The sequence below is a fragment of the Gossypium hirsutum genome, chromosome A12, assembly GCF_007990345.1.
Source record: "Gossypium hirsutum isolate 1008001.06 chromosome A12, Gossypium_hirsutum_v2.1, whole genome shotgun sequence".
In the NCBI taxonomy this organism is placed as follows: domain Eukaryota; kingdom Viridiplantae; phylum Streptophyta; class Magnoliopsida; order Malvales; family Malvaceae; genus Gossypium; species Gossypium hirsutum.
In genome coordinates, this window is record NC_053435.1 from 15,100,778 (window position 1) to 15,119,119 (window position 18,342).

Consider the following 18,342-nt stretch of genomic DNA (forward strand, 5'->3'; position numbering starts at 1 on the left):
TAAAGTAATTTTATCTAGCCTCAAAATAGTGGTTCCGAAACCGCTGTTCCGACTAGGTCCAAAATCGGGCTGTTACACGGATTGCCACTTGGATGACATGTCAGCATTTAATTAGTTTTTAATATTTAAAATTTTCAAAAAAATTATTTTAAAAATTATAAAGTATAAAATTATAAAAAAATATTTTAAATTATTTTAAATTTTAAAAAATTAATTAAATACTAACATGTCATCCACGTGTATGCCACCACATTAGTAAAGTTAACAAGCATTAACTTTTCAATCTACTTTGGAATGGTTTGACAAAAAAAAGTAAGTTTAAGGACTAAAAGAGACGAAAAATTAAATGGAGGGCTAAAATGACTTATTTTGTATTGGAGGATGAATAAATCATTAGACCTAGATAAATTAGTTGATTTAAAACATGATTCTTTTACTTTTAAATTTTGTTTTTTACTTTTTAAACTACTTATTTAGGTGTTAATTAAAGAAAACATCTAGCATGTAATTTATTATATTATACAATACTATATCATTTGAACAAAAAAAATATTATAATACATCATAAAAATTAACATACATATATCATCAACTTTATTATATTATATTATAGTAATATTTTTTAAATGTAAGATATTCATATATTTTCTTGGGGGCAAATTTTAGGTGTAATAGCTCGTTTGTTGTAGATCATACGATATGTTGTTCACATATAATTTAGTAAGCCAGGGTAGAAAATGGGTGAATTATCCGTTAAGTGTTTGAATGGCATATTGCATGAACTTGACAATATGCCCTTTTGGGGGACATCTTCCTGGAATTTTCATTTGGCGAGCTTTAAGGTTTGATGAACTTTAAGGGTTTGGCAGACTCTTTATGAGACGATCACCAACCCCAGATGTTTTGGGTGAACTGGTTAGTTCGTGGAGCAATAGAATTTTTTTATGTAGAAACGATAGCTCAGTGAGTATCGTTAGAGTTTAGGTGAGACCTAGTTGGAATTGAACTAAAGTATTGTAGATGACAGATTTATGTGTTTAGGTAACTGAATGAATTGTTTAGGTGGTTGCTTAAGTGTACAAGCAATGTTTTACCACTTTGATTAGTGGTAGTAGTTATGTTTGGTAAAATATTAGACTTCAAATTCTGTTAGGCAAGTTTAGTCCTAGATTTCAAAGGTGATATTGGGATTTCTAACCTTCCCATTAAGCTTATTTTTTGTTGTCTGTACTATAAAAGGATGCCTATAGCCGACATGTTTCACCTTTATTTTCTCTCTGTGTTTTTCCCTACGTCTCTAAGAATTTTTAAGTTATCTTTGCTAGAAGAGACGTGTAATGGCCTAATTTTTAGTGGTATTAGAAACGGTGATTTGAGATCACTAAATCCAACAAGTAAGATTGAACAAGATAGTAATTTAACATTTATGAGTCAAGTAAGAATTTAGAAGAATTTGTGAATTGGTGAATTTGGTGAATTAAATAATTTATTAGGTCAAACGAATCAAAAACGAGGTATTGAGTCCTCAAATTTGAAAACCAAGCCATAAATATTTTTATAAATATTTATGGAGTATCATTAAGTTAGTATTAAAGTTTGGTTGAGAAATTTTAACGTTTGGGTAGTCAATTAAATAAAAAGGACTAAATTCTAACAAATGCAAAATTTGCTAGAAGGATTAAATAGCTCAAGTGTTAAAAGAAAGAGGATTTAAAGGGAAATTAAACCTAAAAGTGAATAGGTTGGACGGAAAGGGCAAGAAAATCAGCAGAAAAATAAGGGAAATAAGGGAAAAATTGGAAATTTTACAATTTTAACATATAAAATAATAACAAAATTAAAAAATCTAGAGATCACTTCATATTTTCTCAGCCAAAAAGCCATAGGAGTCCTGGAGAAAGCTGGTTTTTCATATTTTTTACATCATGTGATTTTAATTCTTGCTCTTTCTTGATAATTTTTATGTTTTTATGACTTTTACAATTAGGTCCACTTTTAGAATTCATTAGTTTTTTATTTGGTGGGTGAAATTGGAAGTTACCTTGGCTAAGTAAGGGAATTTTATGATGAATTTTTATGAAATTTAAGTTCTAATTTCATATTAAGGTGGTTTTTTTAAGTGATTTTGATAGAAAATGGTGTTTAGGACCTAGTTGTGAAAAAGTTATAAATTAGAGGTTGGTGTTGAAATTCAGAATATCAAAGTTTGTGAAATAGTTTATAATGATAAAATAAAGTGTTAATTGAGAAAAATTAGTTCAATTGATGGGTGAATTGAGTAGGGACTAAATTGTAAAAACTATAAATTTTGGGGTAAAAGTGCAAATTGGAAAATTGAAGAGCATAAATTATGAAGTGAAATAGAAATGAAATAAATGCTAATGAGTGAAAATATTTTACATTATAGATCAAGAATCCAAAGAAGAACGAGCAAAAGAAAAAGTTACGAAATAGTCCCTAAATTTCAATATATTCTACAAATTAGCTGGGTAAGTTCATATGGTTGAATTTACATGTTTATTTTTGAATGATTGAATGATATAATGTGTTATTAAATATGAAGTTTTTGTAAAATTGTGAAAATTTTTATACAATGAAAGAATAAAGGTGGAAATTCAAATTAGGAAAAACGCAGGATTGAGTACGTTTGTATCGTGACATGTGATGAATTGACAGATAAGACCATGGTTGGTCCATGGAAAATTGTGAAATGTAGGTATGCTATTAACCATAATGAGTTGTGAAACGTAGGTATGGTATTATCCACATCGAGTTAAGAAACGTAGGTATGGTATTATCCATACTGAGTTAAGAAATGTAGGTATGACATTTCCCATACCGAGTTGTGAAATGTAGGTATGGTATTTCAATGAGGAAAACTATACTGAGTTGTGAATCGTGGCAACTAGCAACGACGTATTCAATTTTGTAAGACGTTTCCTAATTTGATAATAAGTAATATATGAGGTATGAACTAAAATGAAAAGGGAGCGTGTAGTTGCTAATGTTGAGCTCAACTATGTGAAGTATTATAATAGTGGTTGTGAATGGCAAGGAAATTTAGTAAATGTTTTGTTATTGTTTGGAAATATTTTGTTTGTTAAGCATTACTTTTAAACCTATGAACTTACTATGCTTCAATAAGCTTACTTGTGTGTGTTTGATATTTTTATGTAAATTGAATTAAAGGGAAGTTGGTAGATCGGATCATCACAACAAAGCTCACTATCCAGATCAATTCTAGTAGCTTTTGTTTTATATTTAAAAAATTATATGGCATGTATAGAGTTTAAATGAAATGAAGTAAAGATGTTATAAACTAGTTAACAATATTTTGTACTAAAATAGTTTTTGGTTAGTAGCAATAGTTTGACTTTGAAAATTCATCATAAATTATGAAAATCGAATTAGAGATTGAATAAGATATGAAATTAAATCCTATTGAATCTAGTTTCACATATAATAAACTATGTAAGCAAAAGACTTTCATATTAGGAGATATTTGAACTTTTGTGAGACAAGGTCAGAGTGATTTCGAGCTCCTCTGTTCTGACTTTGGAAAATCATTAAAAATTATAAAAAAAATAATTATGGGTTATAATTTATATACTTAAAATACTTAATGAGTCTATTTTCAAAAGAAACAAACAAGAACATCACTTAAATTCTGTATTATGAGATAATTAATTTTTATTAAAGAAAGGTCGAAACTATCAAATAGCAGAACAAGGGTAACTTTGAAGAATAAACTGTACTTTTTGGCTAATCCATAAATTTTGAAAATTTTATAGTAGAAAGATATATGAGTCTAGTTTCAAATTCTTTTTACGGATCTTAATTTAGAATTCTTTAGCTTAATATTTAAATAATTTAGTGAATATGACTCGAGTGGACAGATTTGATGTGAATATAAGTAAATAATGGAATTTATGTGTAATTATTCTGTAAACTTCGATAACCCCTGTTTCGGCGACGGATATGGGTTAGGGGTTTTACATTTATTGGTATCAGATCTTTAGTTTAGTCGATTCTCGAAACGAATGTGATGTGTAAAGTGTCTAGAAATACATGCCATATAAATCTGTGATAGTGTGATGTGAATGATCCGATCTAACTACTAATTTTTGTTATAGATTGTAAAGATGTCTGATAGACCCAAGGGTGCTGGTCAAGAAGAGGAAGTTAATAGTAGAATACAGACTTCTGAGCAGGGAACAAGTAGTAATGTTTTGATTTCTTTGATGAGAGAGGAAGAACTTAAAAATATGATTTACGGGTTAATGAATCAGTGGTATAGTGAAACAATACAAGGAAGAAGTCAGGTACAACCACCTCCTCCTCCCCTTATTGTACCACCAATTACAACCCCGGTTGCTCCTCCTTTAATAGATGAATCTAGCAAAAGAACACCGATTGAAACACTGATAAAGTTCAGAGTTGAAGAATTTCGAGGGAGATCGGACGATGATCCAGTTAAAGTAGAGTATTGGTTTAAGAGTTTGGAGAGAGTTTTTAAACAAATGATGTGTTCTCTGGAGGACTATCTGAGGTGTGCGGTTTCACTATTGAAAGAAGAAGCGTATAATTGGTGGGAAACCATTGAGGCAGTGGTACTTGCAGATAAGCTTACTTGGGAATTCTTCCAAAACGAGTTTAAAAAAAAGTATATGGGAAAGACATATTTAGATAAGAAGAAGAGGGGATTACTTAATCTTCGACAAGGAAATAAAACAGTGGCTGAATATGAAAGAGAATTTGTGTATCTCAGTAGATATGCTTGAGATGTTGTACCGACAGAGGAAGAAATGTCCATTAGATTTGAAGAAGGGCTTAATGATGAAATCAGAATGATGATTGGAGGCACAAAGATTTGAGAATTTGTGGTTCTGTTTGATCGAGCTCAAAAGATAGAAGAAATGTATAACAGAAAGATGCAAAGAGAAAGAAGAGGTAAAGAAGTATACAAAAAAAGTTTCTCTAGACCAATTTTGACTTTTTCGGCTAAAAAGTTCAGAGATGATTCTAGTCGACCTATTACAATTCCAGAAAGATCGAATAAAAGTAAAACAACTCAATGAGATGTCGGAGTAACTAATAAATCAGTAGCTAGTGCTAGTAGTATGCAAAATATTCTGAGACCTAGATGCAAAAATTGTGGTAGATTTTATATTGGTAAAAGTTGGGGAAGAATCGGAGCTTGTTATAGATATGGTGGAACTGATCATTTTATTTAGGACTGTCTTCAATTGTTAAAAGAAGATAAAGAACAAGGTGACAAGCAAGCAAATACTCAGAAAAGTAAACGTTTGGGTCAAAGCAGTGCTGCTAGGATTGCTCGTTCGGGAATGAGAGATACTGCAACTCGATCAGAAACAAGGGCACCTGTACGTACATATGCTATCTGGGCAAGGGAAGAAGCTTCTGCCCTAGATGTGATAGCTGGTATTTTCTATCTTTTTGATGATTCTGTGTATGCTTTAATTGATCCTGAATCTACGCATTCATATATTTGCACCGCATTAGTGTCAGAAAAGAAGATAACTGTTGAGTCCATTGACCTTGATGTGCAAGTCACTAATCTGCTAGGGCAAAGTGTGTTAGTTAATTTAATATGTCGGAATTGTCCACTAAAAATACAAGGCTGTGAATTCTCTGCTGATTTAATGTTGTTACCTTTCCTAGAATTTGATGTTATTCTTGGAATTGATTGGTTGATTAAACACGAGTGAATTGTAGAGAAAAACGAATTGATTTAAAATCTCAAATAGGGAAAATAGTTTCAGCTAAGTTTGAGATAAAAAAGAATGATGTCAGGATTATTTCAGCCTCTACAGCTCAGAAATTGATTCGAAAGGGTAATGAAGTATTTTTAGCTTATATTCTTGATACTCGGGGTTCTGAATTAAAGATGGAAAAATTGTCAATTGTTAATAAGTTTACTGATGTGTTTCCTGAGGAATTACCTAGTTTACCTCTAGATCGTGAGGTTGAATTCGTAATTGATGTGATTCTGGGTACAACTCCGATATCAATAACACCGTATAGAATGGCACCAGCTAAGTTAAAAGAGTTGAAGACACAATTACAAGAGTTATTGGATAAATGGTTCATCAGACTGAGTACATCACCTTGGGGCGCACCTGTCTTATTTGTGAAAAAGAAAGATGGCTCATTGCGATTGTGTATTGATTGCAGACAGTTGAACAAGGTAACAATTAAAAATAAATATCCATTACCTCGTATTGATGATTTGTTTGATCAACTGAAAGGTGCTGCAGTGTTCTCAAAGATATACCTTAGATCTGGGTATTACCAATTGAAGGTTAAAGAGTGTGATGTGCCGAAGACTGCTTTTCGAACTCAGTATGGTCACTACGAATTTCTGGTAATGCCTTTTGGTTTAACAAATGCCCCTACTGCATTTATGTATTTAATGAATCAGATTTTCAGCCTTATTTGGATAGATTTGTGGTGGTATTTATTGATGACATATTGGTCTATTCAAAGATAGAATCCAAACACGCACAGCACTTGAGAGTTGTATTATAGACTTTGAGAGAAAACTAGTTATATGCAAAATTTAGTAAATGTGAGTTTTGGCTTCATGAGGTTGGATTTCTAGGTCATATTGTATCAGTTGGAGGAATTCGTGTGGATCCAAGTAAAGTTTCAGTAGTGGTGAATTGGAAAACACTGAAGAATATAACTGAAGTGCGAAGTTTTCTAGGATTAGCAGGATACTATCGCCGCGTTGTAAAGAATTTTTCCATGATTGCTTCACCAATGACTCATTTATTACAAAAGAATGTTGAGTTTGTGTGGTCTGATGAATGTCAGTAGAGCTTTGATCAATCATAGAAAATGTTAACAGAAGCTCCAGTCTTAACTTAACCAGAATTAGGTATACCGTATATTGTGTACAGTAATGCATCTTTAAATGGTTTGGGTTGTGTGTTAATGCAGTCAGGAAAGGTGGTGGCTTATGCTTCACGATAGTTAAAACCACATGAAAAGAATTACCTTACACATGATCTTGAGTTAGTTGCAATTGTTTTTGCTTTAAAATTTTTTTCACTATTTATATGGTGAGAAGTGTTATATTTATACGGATCACAAAAGTTTGAAATACTTGATGACTCAGAAGGAACTGAACTTAAGACAGAGACGGTGGTTAGAGTTGCTAAAAGATTATGATTTGGTTATTGACTACCATCCAGGGAAAGCTAATGTAGTTGCTGATGCACTTAGTCGAAAGTCTTTATTTGCACTGAAGGAGGTGCTATATTAGTAGAATTGAAAGTGAAACTCATGTTTCTTCAACAAATTCAGAAATTGCAGGATGAAGATCCAAAATTGGTACTTAAACGACAGATGGTTCGAGATAATTTAGGTTCAGATTTCAGGGTTGATGATAAAGGTATGTTGCATTATCATAACAGGATCTGTGTTCCAAATAATTCTGATTTGAAGAATAATATTCTTTCTGAAGCACATAATAGTATGTATTCTATTCATCCGGGCAGTACAAAAATGTATGGTGGTCTGAAAACGATATATTGGTGGCCTGGTATGAAAAGAGAAATTTCAGAATTTATTGCAAAATGTTTGATTTGTCAACAAGTTAAAGCGGAACATCAAGTACCAACGGGTTTATTACAACCCATTATGATTCCTGAATGGAAGTAGGAGCATGTTACAATGGATTTTGTGTCAAGATTGCCTATGACTCCAAGAAAGAAAGATTCGATATAGGTGATTGTTGATAGATTGACAAAGTCAGCACACTTTATTCCAGTCAGAACAGATTTTTCACTTAAGAAGTTAGCAAAATTGTATGTGTCAGAGATTGTGAGACTACATGGAGTTCCGGTATCTATCATTTCAGACTGGGATCCGAGGTTTACTTCGAGATTTTGGAATAAACTGCAAGAAGCTTTAGGTACCAAATTGAATTTTAGTACAACATTTCATCCTCAAACAGACGGACAGTCAGAGCGAGTGATTCAAATTCTAGAAGATATGTTAAGATATTGTATACTCGAGTTTGGTGACAGCTGGGAAAGGTATTTACCTTTGGCTAAGTTTGCTTACAACAACAGCTATCAGTCTAGTATAAAAATGGCACCATTTGAGGCTCTTTATGGTAGGAAATGCAAGACTCCATTGTGTTGTTCTAAATTGAGTGAATAAAAAATAGTTGGAGTTGGTTTGATTCGGGAAATTGAAGAGAAAATTCAGATTATTCGAGACAGTCTAAAAGCTACTTTAGACCGTCAAAAGTCATATGTGGATTTGAAACGAAGAGACATAGAATATGCAGTGGGTGATCGAGTATTTTTAAAACTTTTACCGTGGAAGAAAGTGTTACGGTTTGGCAGAAATGGAAAATTGAGTTCGAGATTTATAGGGCCATATGAAATTGTGGAAAGGGTTGGTCCTGTAGCTTATCAGTTAGCTTTACCTCCAGAACTTGAGAAGATTCACAATGTGTTTCATGTGTCTATCCTAAGACGGTATAGGTCAGATCCTTCGCACGCACTTCCTCATACTAAAATTGAGCTTCAACCAGATATGACTTATTCAGAAGAACCAGTGAAGATTTTGGCTCATGAAGTTAAAGAATTGTGAAACAAAATAGTACCATTGGTTAAAGTATTATGGCATCGACATGGTATGGAGGAGGCAATCTGGGAAACAGAGGAGTCAATGAGATCACAATATCCAAATTTATTTTCAGGTAACAAATTTCGAGGACAAAATTTTTAAAAGGGGGAGAGTTGTAACGGCCTAATTTTCAATGGTGTCAGAAATGGTGATTTGAGATCACTAAATCCAAAAAGTAAGATTGAACAAGATAGTAATTTAATATTTATGAGTCAAGTAAGAATTTAGAAGAATTTGTGAATTGGTGAATTAAAAGAATTTATTAGGTCAAACGAATCAAAAATGAGGTATTGAGACCTCGAATTTGAAAACCGAGCAATAAATAGTTTTATAAATATTTATGGAGTGTCATTAAGTTAGTATTAAAGTTTGGTTGAGAAATTTTAACGTTTGGGTAGTCAATTAAATAAAAAGGACTAAATTCTAACAAATGCAAAATTTGCTAGAAGGATTAAATAGCTCAGGTGTTAAAAGAAAGAGGATTTAAAGGGAAATTAAGCCTAAAAGTGAATAGGTTGGATGGCAAGGGCAAGAAAATTAGCAGAAAAATAAGGGAAATATGGGAAAAATTGGAAATTTTACAATTTTAACATATAAAATAAAGACAAAATTGAAAAATCTAGAGATCTCTTCATATTTTCTCAGCCAAGAAGCCATAGGAGGTCTGGAGAAATCTGGTTTTTCATATTTTTTACATCATGTGAGTTTAATTCTTGCTTTTTCTTGATAATTTTAATGTTTTTATGACTTTTACAATTAGGTCCACTTTTAGAATTCATTAGTTTTTGATTTGGTGGGTGAAATTGGAAGTTAAACTGGCTGATTAAGGGAATTTTATGATGAATTATTATGAAATTTAAGTTCTAATTTCATATTAAGGTGGTTTTATTAAGTGATTTTGATAGAAAATGGTGTTTAGGACCTAAATTGTGAAAAAGTTGTAACTTAGAGGTTGGTGTTGAAATTCAGAATATAAAAGTTTGTGAAATAGTTTATAATGATAAAATAAAGTGTTAATTGAGAAAAATTAGTTCAATTGATTGGTGAATTGAGTAGGGACTAAATTGTAAAAATTATAAATTTTGGGGTAAAAGTGCAAATTGGAAAATTGAAGAGCATAAATTATGAAGTGAAATAGAAATGAAATAAATGTTAATGAGTGAAAATATTTTACATTATAGATCAAGAATCCAAAGAAGAACAAGGAAAAGAAAAAGTTGTGGAATAGTCCCTAATTTTCAATATCTTCTACAAATCAGCTGGGTAAGTTCATATGGTTGAATTTACATGTTTTTTTGTCAATTATTGAATGATATAATGTGTATTAAATATTAATTTGTTGTGGAATTGTGAAAAGTTTTATACAACGAAAGAATAAAGGTGGAAATTCAAATTAAGAAAAACGCAGGATTGAGTACGTTCGTATAGTGACATGTGATGAATTGATGGATAAGACCATGGTTGATCCATGGAAAATTGTGAAACGTAGGTATGGTATTAACCATACTGAGTTGTGAAACGTAAGTATGGTATTTTCCATATTGAGTTAAGAAACGTAGGTATGGTATTATCCAACTGAGTTAAGAAACGTAGGTATGGCATTTCCCATACCGAGTTGTGAAATGTAGGTATGGTATTTCAATGAGGAAAACTATACTGAGTTGTGAATCGTGGCACTGAGCAATGACGTATTCAATTTTGTAAGACGTTCCCTAATTTGCTAATAAGTAATATATAAGGTATGAACTAAAATGAAAAGGGATCGTGTAGTTGCTAATGTTGAGCTCAACTATGTGAAGTATTATAACAATGGTTGTGAATGGTAGGGAAATTTAGTAAATGTTTTGTTATTGTTTGGAAATATTATGTTTGTTAAGCATTACTTTTAAACCTATGAACTTACTAAGCTTCAATAAGCTTACTTGTGTGTGTTTGATATTTTTATGTAAATTGAATTAAAGGGAAGTTGGTAGACCGGATCATCACAACAAAGCTCACTATCCAGATCAATTCTAGTAGCTTTTTTTTTATATTTAAAAAATTATATGGCATGTATAGAGTTTAAATGAAATGAAGTAAAGATGTTATAAACTAGTTAACAATATTTTGTACTAAAATAGTTTTTGGTTAGTAGCAATAGTTTGAATTTGAAAATTCATCATAAATTATGGAAATTGAATTAGAGATTGAATAAGATATGAAATTAAATCCTATTGAATCTAGTTTCACATATAATAAACTATGTAAGCAAAAGACTTTCATATTAGGAGATATTTGAACTTTTGTGAGACAAGGTCAGAGTGATTTCGAGTTCCCCTATTCTGACTTTGGAAAATCATTAAAAATTGTACAAAAATAATTATGGGTTATAGTTTATATGCTTAAAGTACTTAATGAGTCTAGTTTCAAAAGAAACAAACAAGAACATCACCTAAATTCCGTATTATGAGATAATTAATTTTTATTGAAAAAAGGTCGAAACTATCAAATAGCAGAACAAGGGTAACTTTGAAGAATAAACTGTACTTTTTGGCTAATCCATAAATTCTGAAAATTTTATGGTAGAAAGATATATGAGTCTAGTTTCAAGTTCTTTTTACAGATCTTAATTTAGAATTCTTTAGCTTAATATTTAAATAATTTAGTGAATATGACTCGAGTGAACAACTTTGATATGAATATAAGTAAATAATGGAATTTATGTGTAATTATTCTATAAACTTTGATAACATCTTGTAACGCTGTTCCGGTGACGGATGTGGGTTAGAGGTGTTACAAGACGAGGAAGGTTCCTAGAAGCTTATCAAAATGCCATTGATAAGTACCAACTGTCTGATAATTTCCTGGAAAACCCTTAGGTTGATGGCAAAGGGATTTATGCATTTGCAGTAGTGCATTTATGATCAAAATATAATAGATAGATGTTCTGATAGTTATGATTGTTTCTTATTTAGCTTAAGAAACTAGTGAAAGGTCTAAGTAATCAAGGCAAAGGACCAGTAAAGTAGATTCTGTCTTGAAGTTTCTGGTGAGTTCCTTCTTACTTCCTTTGAGTTAAGAAAATTCTATGATCTGCGAGTTATGTAAGGTAAGTTATTTTTACTGAAGATGGATCAATGTGTTTTGAATTGACATGTGAGTAATAAACCAGTGTTGTATGTGTGAGCATAGCCATGGTTGAGGTAAAAATACCCACATTGTGTGCGAGCCCAGTACCAAACTATTTGTGACATGTTGAAATGTGGAATGAAGCTTTATTTGCAATGTCTTTGATAAGGTAGCTTTATTGGAAAATAGATTAGTAGATTACGGGCTGACCTTGCAGTAGAACAGGTGTTCAATTTAACAAGAAATATGAATATAAATATGATTATGGTGATTGCGATTCTGATTTCTGAAATATGGGTCTGAGGCTGACACAAGGTTGGGTTGTAGGCAAACACATACATGATTGAGAGAAGTATGCATAAGTTGGCGGTATGTATCCACTAGGGGTATTGTGTGCTATATATTGGTGAAGTGTTGTCGCTAGAGAATTGTACTAGCAACTTGGCATAATGTGTCTGTAAAACTAAGTCTCAAAATTTTCTAATTTTTTTGGGTTTATTATCAATAACCTGATAATCATTTTGCATCTATTTGGAGCTCACTAAGTTCAATTGAACTTACTCCATTACTTTTCTTTCTCAGGTGTTTGAGTTTTAAAAGAAGATCAGTAGAAAGAGACTATGCCAGAGCTGCATTTACAAGTAAGCCACTTATTAATTTTTGTATCATGCATGGCTATGTTGGTGGGTGGCACATAAATCCGTTTTGTAATTCAGTTTGTTGTCTATATTGTTCTATTTTTAAAAGAGAATTTACCCTTATTATAGAAGTGTAAGCCAAGCTTTCTTGATTTGCAACTTATGATCTCTTTTATATGTTATCGCCATTAATGGCAGCGAATGATTAATAGGCTGATTTTTATAACCCCTACTATTTTCTCCTTTAAAGATGCGTTACCGATTTAGAGAAAGAATAATGGGTTGTAACTAAAGAGGGAACATTCATAACAGTTTTCTCAAAGATTTAAGTAAAACCAAAGAATTTTTGAATCTATTAGTAACACCCCAGTTTGTTGGGAAGTATGTTTGGTTGAATGATGTACATCAAGGCTTCTTGATGGGATAAGGGATGTGACATTAGGTATATGCCAATTTTAGAAAATATTTAGGGTCTGGATGCGTTTTCTATTTCTCTCTCAATTTTTTTGTGTGTTAAGTGCTAAAAATTTAGGGAGAAAGATTTATTTGTGTTTATGTTTGAGGTAGGCATTATGATAGTTTTAAGGTATATTTGAGTTCACAGTGATTAAATAGAGCTCGAAGACCCACATATTTCATCTATCATGTCGGGATGCAACCATCACCTTAGAAGCCCATTTTATTGCAACTTAGGATTCGAGTTTATGGTGTAACACCCCAAAATTGGGCATAGAAGTTTCGAGGCTATTTTAGGGATTTTAGCTCAGAAATTTCGTAAGCATGATAATCAAAATTGTCTTCATCTAAGGGTTTTAGAAAATTAAATTTTTTTTTCAAAATAATGTTTAAATGACTCAATTTTAAAAGAAGGATTATTTTGTAAAAAGGGTTAAAATTAGGAATAGTTATAAAGCAATAATACCAAAGTTTTAAAATTAACCTATTTCCCTCTTCATCTTTATAAAACCCACGTTAGATTTCTCCCATCCTTTGTGGTTGTCGTTCCTTGTTTTTCCAAGCTCTTCTCATTCAAGTTTTGATTCTCAAACTCTATTCCTTTGATTTCTTTCATCCTCCTAGTCATAAATCTCCATAGAAGTTAAGAGAAACACCAAAAAACACCATAGTTTTATCCATTGTCAAGCTTTTGAGTTTTTTAGATTTTCGATCAAACGCTTGGATTTTTTCCGTCTAAGTTAATGATTCAACTTCTGATTAGTTTTAAATGTTATTTAGTCATTTAAATTGGATTATTAGCCATTAAATCACATATTTTGAATAAAAGCCGAAAATTGGGTTGTTAATGGTGGATTTCAGATTTTTTAATAAAAGCGTGGTTTTAAAATGATTTTCAGCTTGTTTTAACATAGTTAGAAGGTTTTCAAACGTAATTTGAATTTTTGTTAATTATTTATTGAGTTTTAATGAATTTTTAGAAAATAGCTATAAATATGTCAAAAAAGTCAATACCATGAATTGAGTAGTTTAGCATAGTTTAAGGGTTGGGAATTAGTCGTAGATGAATAATTAGATGAATGAAACTCGTTTTAGGGGAAAAGATTAAGTGTAGATCGAGATATTTGGATTTCAAGTTGGTTTTTCTAAAAGTTTCAGTTCCATGATAACATACCTTAGGCTTATGTTTTTGATTGCTTGTGCTCAGTCCTTGGATGATTTTTGCATGTATTGTTGTGTAAATTATTGTGTTGAAGCTTCGGATTCGCTAGAACCATCTATGAGTTAGGAAAAGCTAGTTTGAGCTTTCGACTTTTTGGCAAAAGCGTTATTGGTGAGTGTTTGGAATAATTGCTTGTGGACACGATTCAATGCATTATTTGGGAATTTAGTTGTAGCTTAATCTCTTACTTTGAATTCTGAGTTTAAGTTCTCTCATGCTCATGATTAACTTACGTATTATGTGCTTGTGTATAGTGAAAACATGGACATGTATGAGATGCTATGATATGTGTTATAAGTTGTGATGATTGTTGTGAAAGTGAATATTTGGGTATGTTATTCATGCCATGTGACCGTAAGTATGTGAGTAAGTGTTCATACCATGTGACAGTGGTTATAATGTGTTAATGATGTGTATATATAGTAAACATGTGTGAAAAATTAATAAGTAATATGTGTGTTTAATAACGAATATTTTGGCCTTGTGATATTTAAGAGCATTGCATATAGTTGGCATTCTATAGGATTATGAGTACTCACCTATATGTATAGTGGTTTTGGCAGTTGAGGCCTTAGGACATGTTGGAGAGATGAGAGAATGTGAGATAAGCTCCATTCAACAGGACAAATGAGGGGAAATAAGGAGAGTGTTAGCTTTATGCTTCACTTTCGGGACATGTTTGACTCTATGAGTCTGCGCGGTGTGTTGGAGATTTGTGTATCCAATGAGTGACGGTAGAGCTCACTTTTATGTTTCATAGCTCAAGTGTCAAATTATCTTAACTATTTTAAAATATGAATATGTGTGCATTGTGATATGTGTTTATAATATATGTAACTATTATGGAAATTAACTATAACTATGCTTGTATGTATTGTGATGTATGTGTGAAAGTGTATGCAATGACTTAGTAAATAAACAGTTAAAAGTGTGCGTGTGAGTGGAATATGTCGATAAAAGTTGTGATTATTCTAACCATGCAATGTGTGTGTGTTCTACTAATACTTGATGACATGTTTGCACTGTAGTTATTTTAGGCATTCACTGAGCTTGTTAAGCTTACCCACTCCTTTTTTACCCTTGTAGATTAGTTGTGTGCCGGTGTGAGCAGTGTGGTTCCGAGGGGTGATCCAAGCATGTCTATTTCCTTGTTTTCATAGGTGTTATTGTTATTTGTTTACGTTTTGGGAATAAGGCAATGTGGTAGACTCTTATATTGATTTTTTCCATGATGTTATGGTTGTTGTTATAGCTTAATTGTTTATAAGACTTATGAGACTTTGTGCTTGTGATATTGCATGCTTAGTCGGACATGTTTTCGATGTTTTGGACTGACAATGTAGTGATTTTGATGATTCTTAGATAGCAAATAGTTGCATGATGTTTTGGCATAAGTTAAAATTATCTAAATGCTTAAATTTGCAATATCTTTATGGTCTGGAGCAGAGGTATCGATATTCAGTTTTCAAAAACGATACCTCTATGATTTTCGAAAGTGCTGGAAACAAATTTGTCATTTGGTATCAATATTTTGTCTCGAGTATCGATACTCGGGGAAAAATTATCGATACATTTTCAGTGGTACCGATAATTCTGAAAGCTTGGTTTTTAAATGAGAAACAGAATGCTGGTTTGATATTGATTTTCCAGGTGGTATCGATATCATTTAAAGAAAATATCTGTACCCTAGGGTCAGTATCGATACCTACGTAGTCAGTTTTGAGATTTTCTAAATGGACCTTATGCATATTTAATTATTATTATAAGACTATTTGGTGTATGATTAGAATGTAACGATGATAATTAAGGAGTGTTGTTGAGTTAAAACCTATATGAATACTAAAATAATAGACGCATCGTTTAGAATAAGCTTTTACTTATTGCATATGACATAAGATGGTGGCGTGGCATTTTGATATTCGGGCTTGGCGACCAAGCTAGGTATAGGGTGTTACATATGGTGCTTGTACGATCACGGGTTGAAGTATAACTAGGGCTCCTAGTTGATGGTGGTTATGCGGTCACGGGTTCAAGTTTCATGATACCAGAAGAGGATGGTTTATAAACCCGATACATAAGTTTGAGACCATAATCATGGGGAAAAAATGGGGCTTTATAGTATAATCAACTTATTTTTGTTCTCCATCTCCACCAAAAGCAATATCCTTAACCTAATTGTCCAAAACATGTGACGAAGTTGGATGCAAAAGGACTTTTAGGGGGGAGTGACTGTGGCAGTGGAGAGAAGATAAAACTCGAGTTGGGGTGGCAGCGGTTTTGTTATTAATGAGTGATTTAATCACAAAAACAGTTGTAGGTTCGAATGGACTTTCATCTTTTCTCAATCGACACAGTCATTTCTCCTTCTGAAAGTCCTTTTTCCCCAAACTCTCTCACAGGTTTCAAATAGAGAGGTTAAGAATATTATTTGGTTGAGATAGAGAAAAAGAATAAGTTGATTATACCAGAAATGCCCTTAATTTTTCCCTATAATTATGGTCTCAAACTTATTTATGAGATTTATAAAGCAACCTCTTCGGGTGGTATGAAACTTGAATCCGTGACCATAAAACCATCATCAACTGGGCTCCCTAGTTATAGTTTAACCCATGATCGCATAACCACCATCAATCGAGTTTTGTATTTATACATCACCTCGTGACTGTATAACCATCATAAACTGGAGCACGAGTTGCAATGTGATGGGCGTCTAAGGTGATGGTTTGATCTCCACAGTGTAGATGAAATGTGAGAGTCTTCGAGTCCCACCACATCACCGTGAACTCAAACTCACCGTACAGTTATCACACTGTCTCCGTTAAACACAAACACAAATAAATCTTTTCATTTAAAAATTTCAAGACCCAACAAAAAAAAACAATTTAAGAGAGAATTTTTTTATTTTGTAAGGGATGGTGGTCGATAAAGTTGATAGAGTAACGAAGAGTAAAACCCCCTTTTATTAGGCAACCAGGGTAAAATTGAATAAAAAATAGCAAACAATGTAGGAACACAATTTGAAAATTATCTCGAGATTATCGAGTTTTGAAATTTTTCACAGGTTAGGGTTAGGGTTAAAAATGAAAGGGGAAAAATGTGCCTTGTAGGAAGCATTTTCAGCTGAGGTGGCATAAGTGTCACCAAAAGCGCACCCTATAACACGCGCTTTCAGCCTACTTGGTAGCCAAGTCAGCTGAAAATGGGTCCTACAAGGTGCGGTTTCAATGTCCTTTTTTTCAAATTAGCTGAAAACACATCTTACAAGACACATTTTCTTCCCTCTCATTTTCAAACCCTAACCCATGAAAAATTTCAAAACTAAAACCCTAACCCTAAAGCAGAGATTTTCGGGCCATAAAATCCAGAATAAAGTTCAAACATCACATCCTAATCTTTTTAAAAAAACTTTTCTAACAAGACACATTTTTAAAAACTATTGAGACTTTTAATGAAAATGTGCCTTGTTAGAAACAATTTTCAAACTTGTTATGTCCAATCTTTTCCAATATTTTGAAGTTATGTTTGATATTCTGGGGTAGTATTTGCTATAAAATAATCCACCATTCTATTAGAGAGCTTCCATACTAAAATTTCGAGCAAATTGTTTTCATAAGGAGATTTGCATAATGAGAAGATAGTTTATGTTAAAAACCTAAATTTCAAAAATCAACGTAACAAAGTTAATTAGTTCGGCTCGATTTCGTTGCTAGTCTTTATAATTTGTACTCTTTTTCTACATAATGTTTTTGTTTTAAATATGTGAAATAGGTAATTTGGTTGAAGATGAGTAGATGAATTAGAGTAGTTTTTTTATTATGACAATCAAATTAATGACACTAAAATTGGGGTCATTTTTGCATCAATCCAATCTACAGAATTTGCTTTCAACTGGAGCATAAAATTACACGAGCATCGGTCAAGAATTAGGAGGAAAGAGGTGAGTTCAAGCTGGAGAAGAATTTCAAGCTTAAAATATAGATATCTAACGTCATTGAATCCAATTAGATATTATATATTTAAGTTTAGATGAATCATAGAGGTCGGGGCGATTCTTGACTCTTATTTCTCTAGTGGATCACCTCCACTAGTTTTATATGCCCATTTTGTTGATGTTGATGACGGTGGTTCGATTTTGACAACAATTTCAATTAATACATGAATGAAACAAGAAGAAGAAACTCTAGGTTGTGCGATGGGTCCACAACATTGCCACTAAGCTCCTATCATGAATCCTAGAATCATCAATGGGAAAGC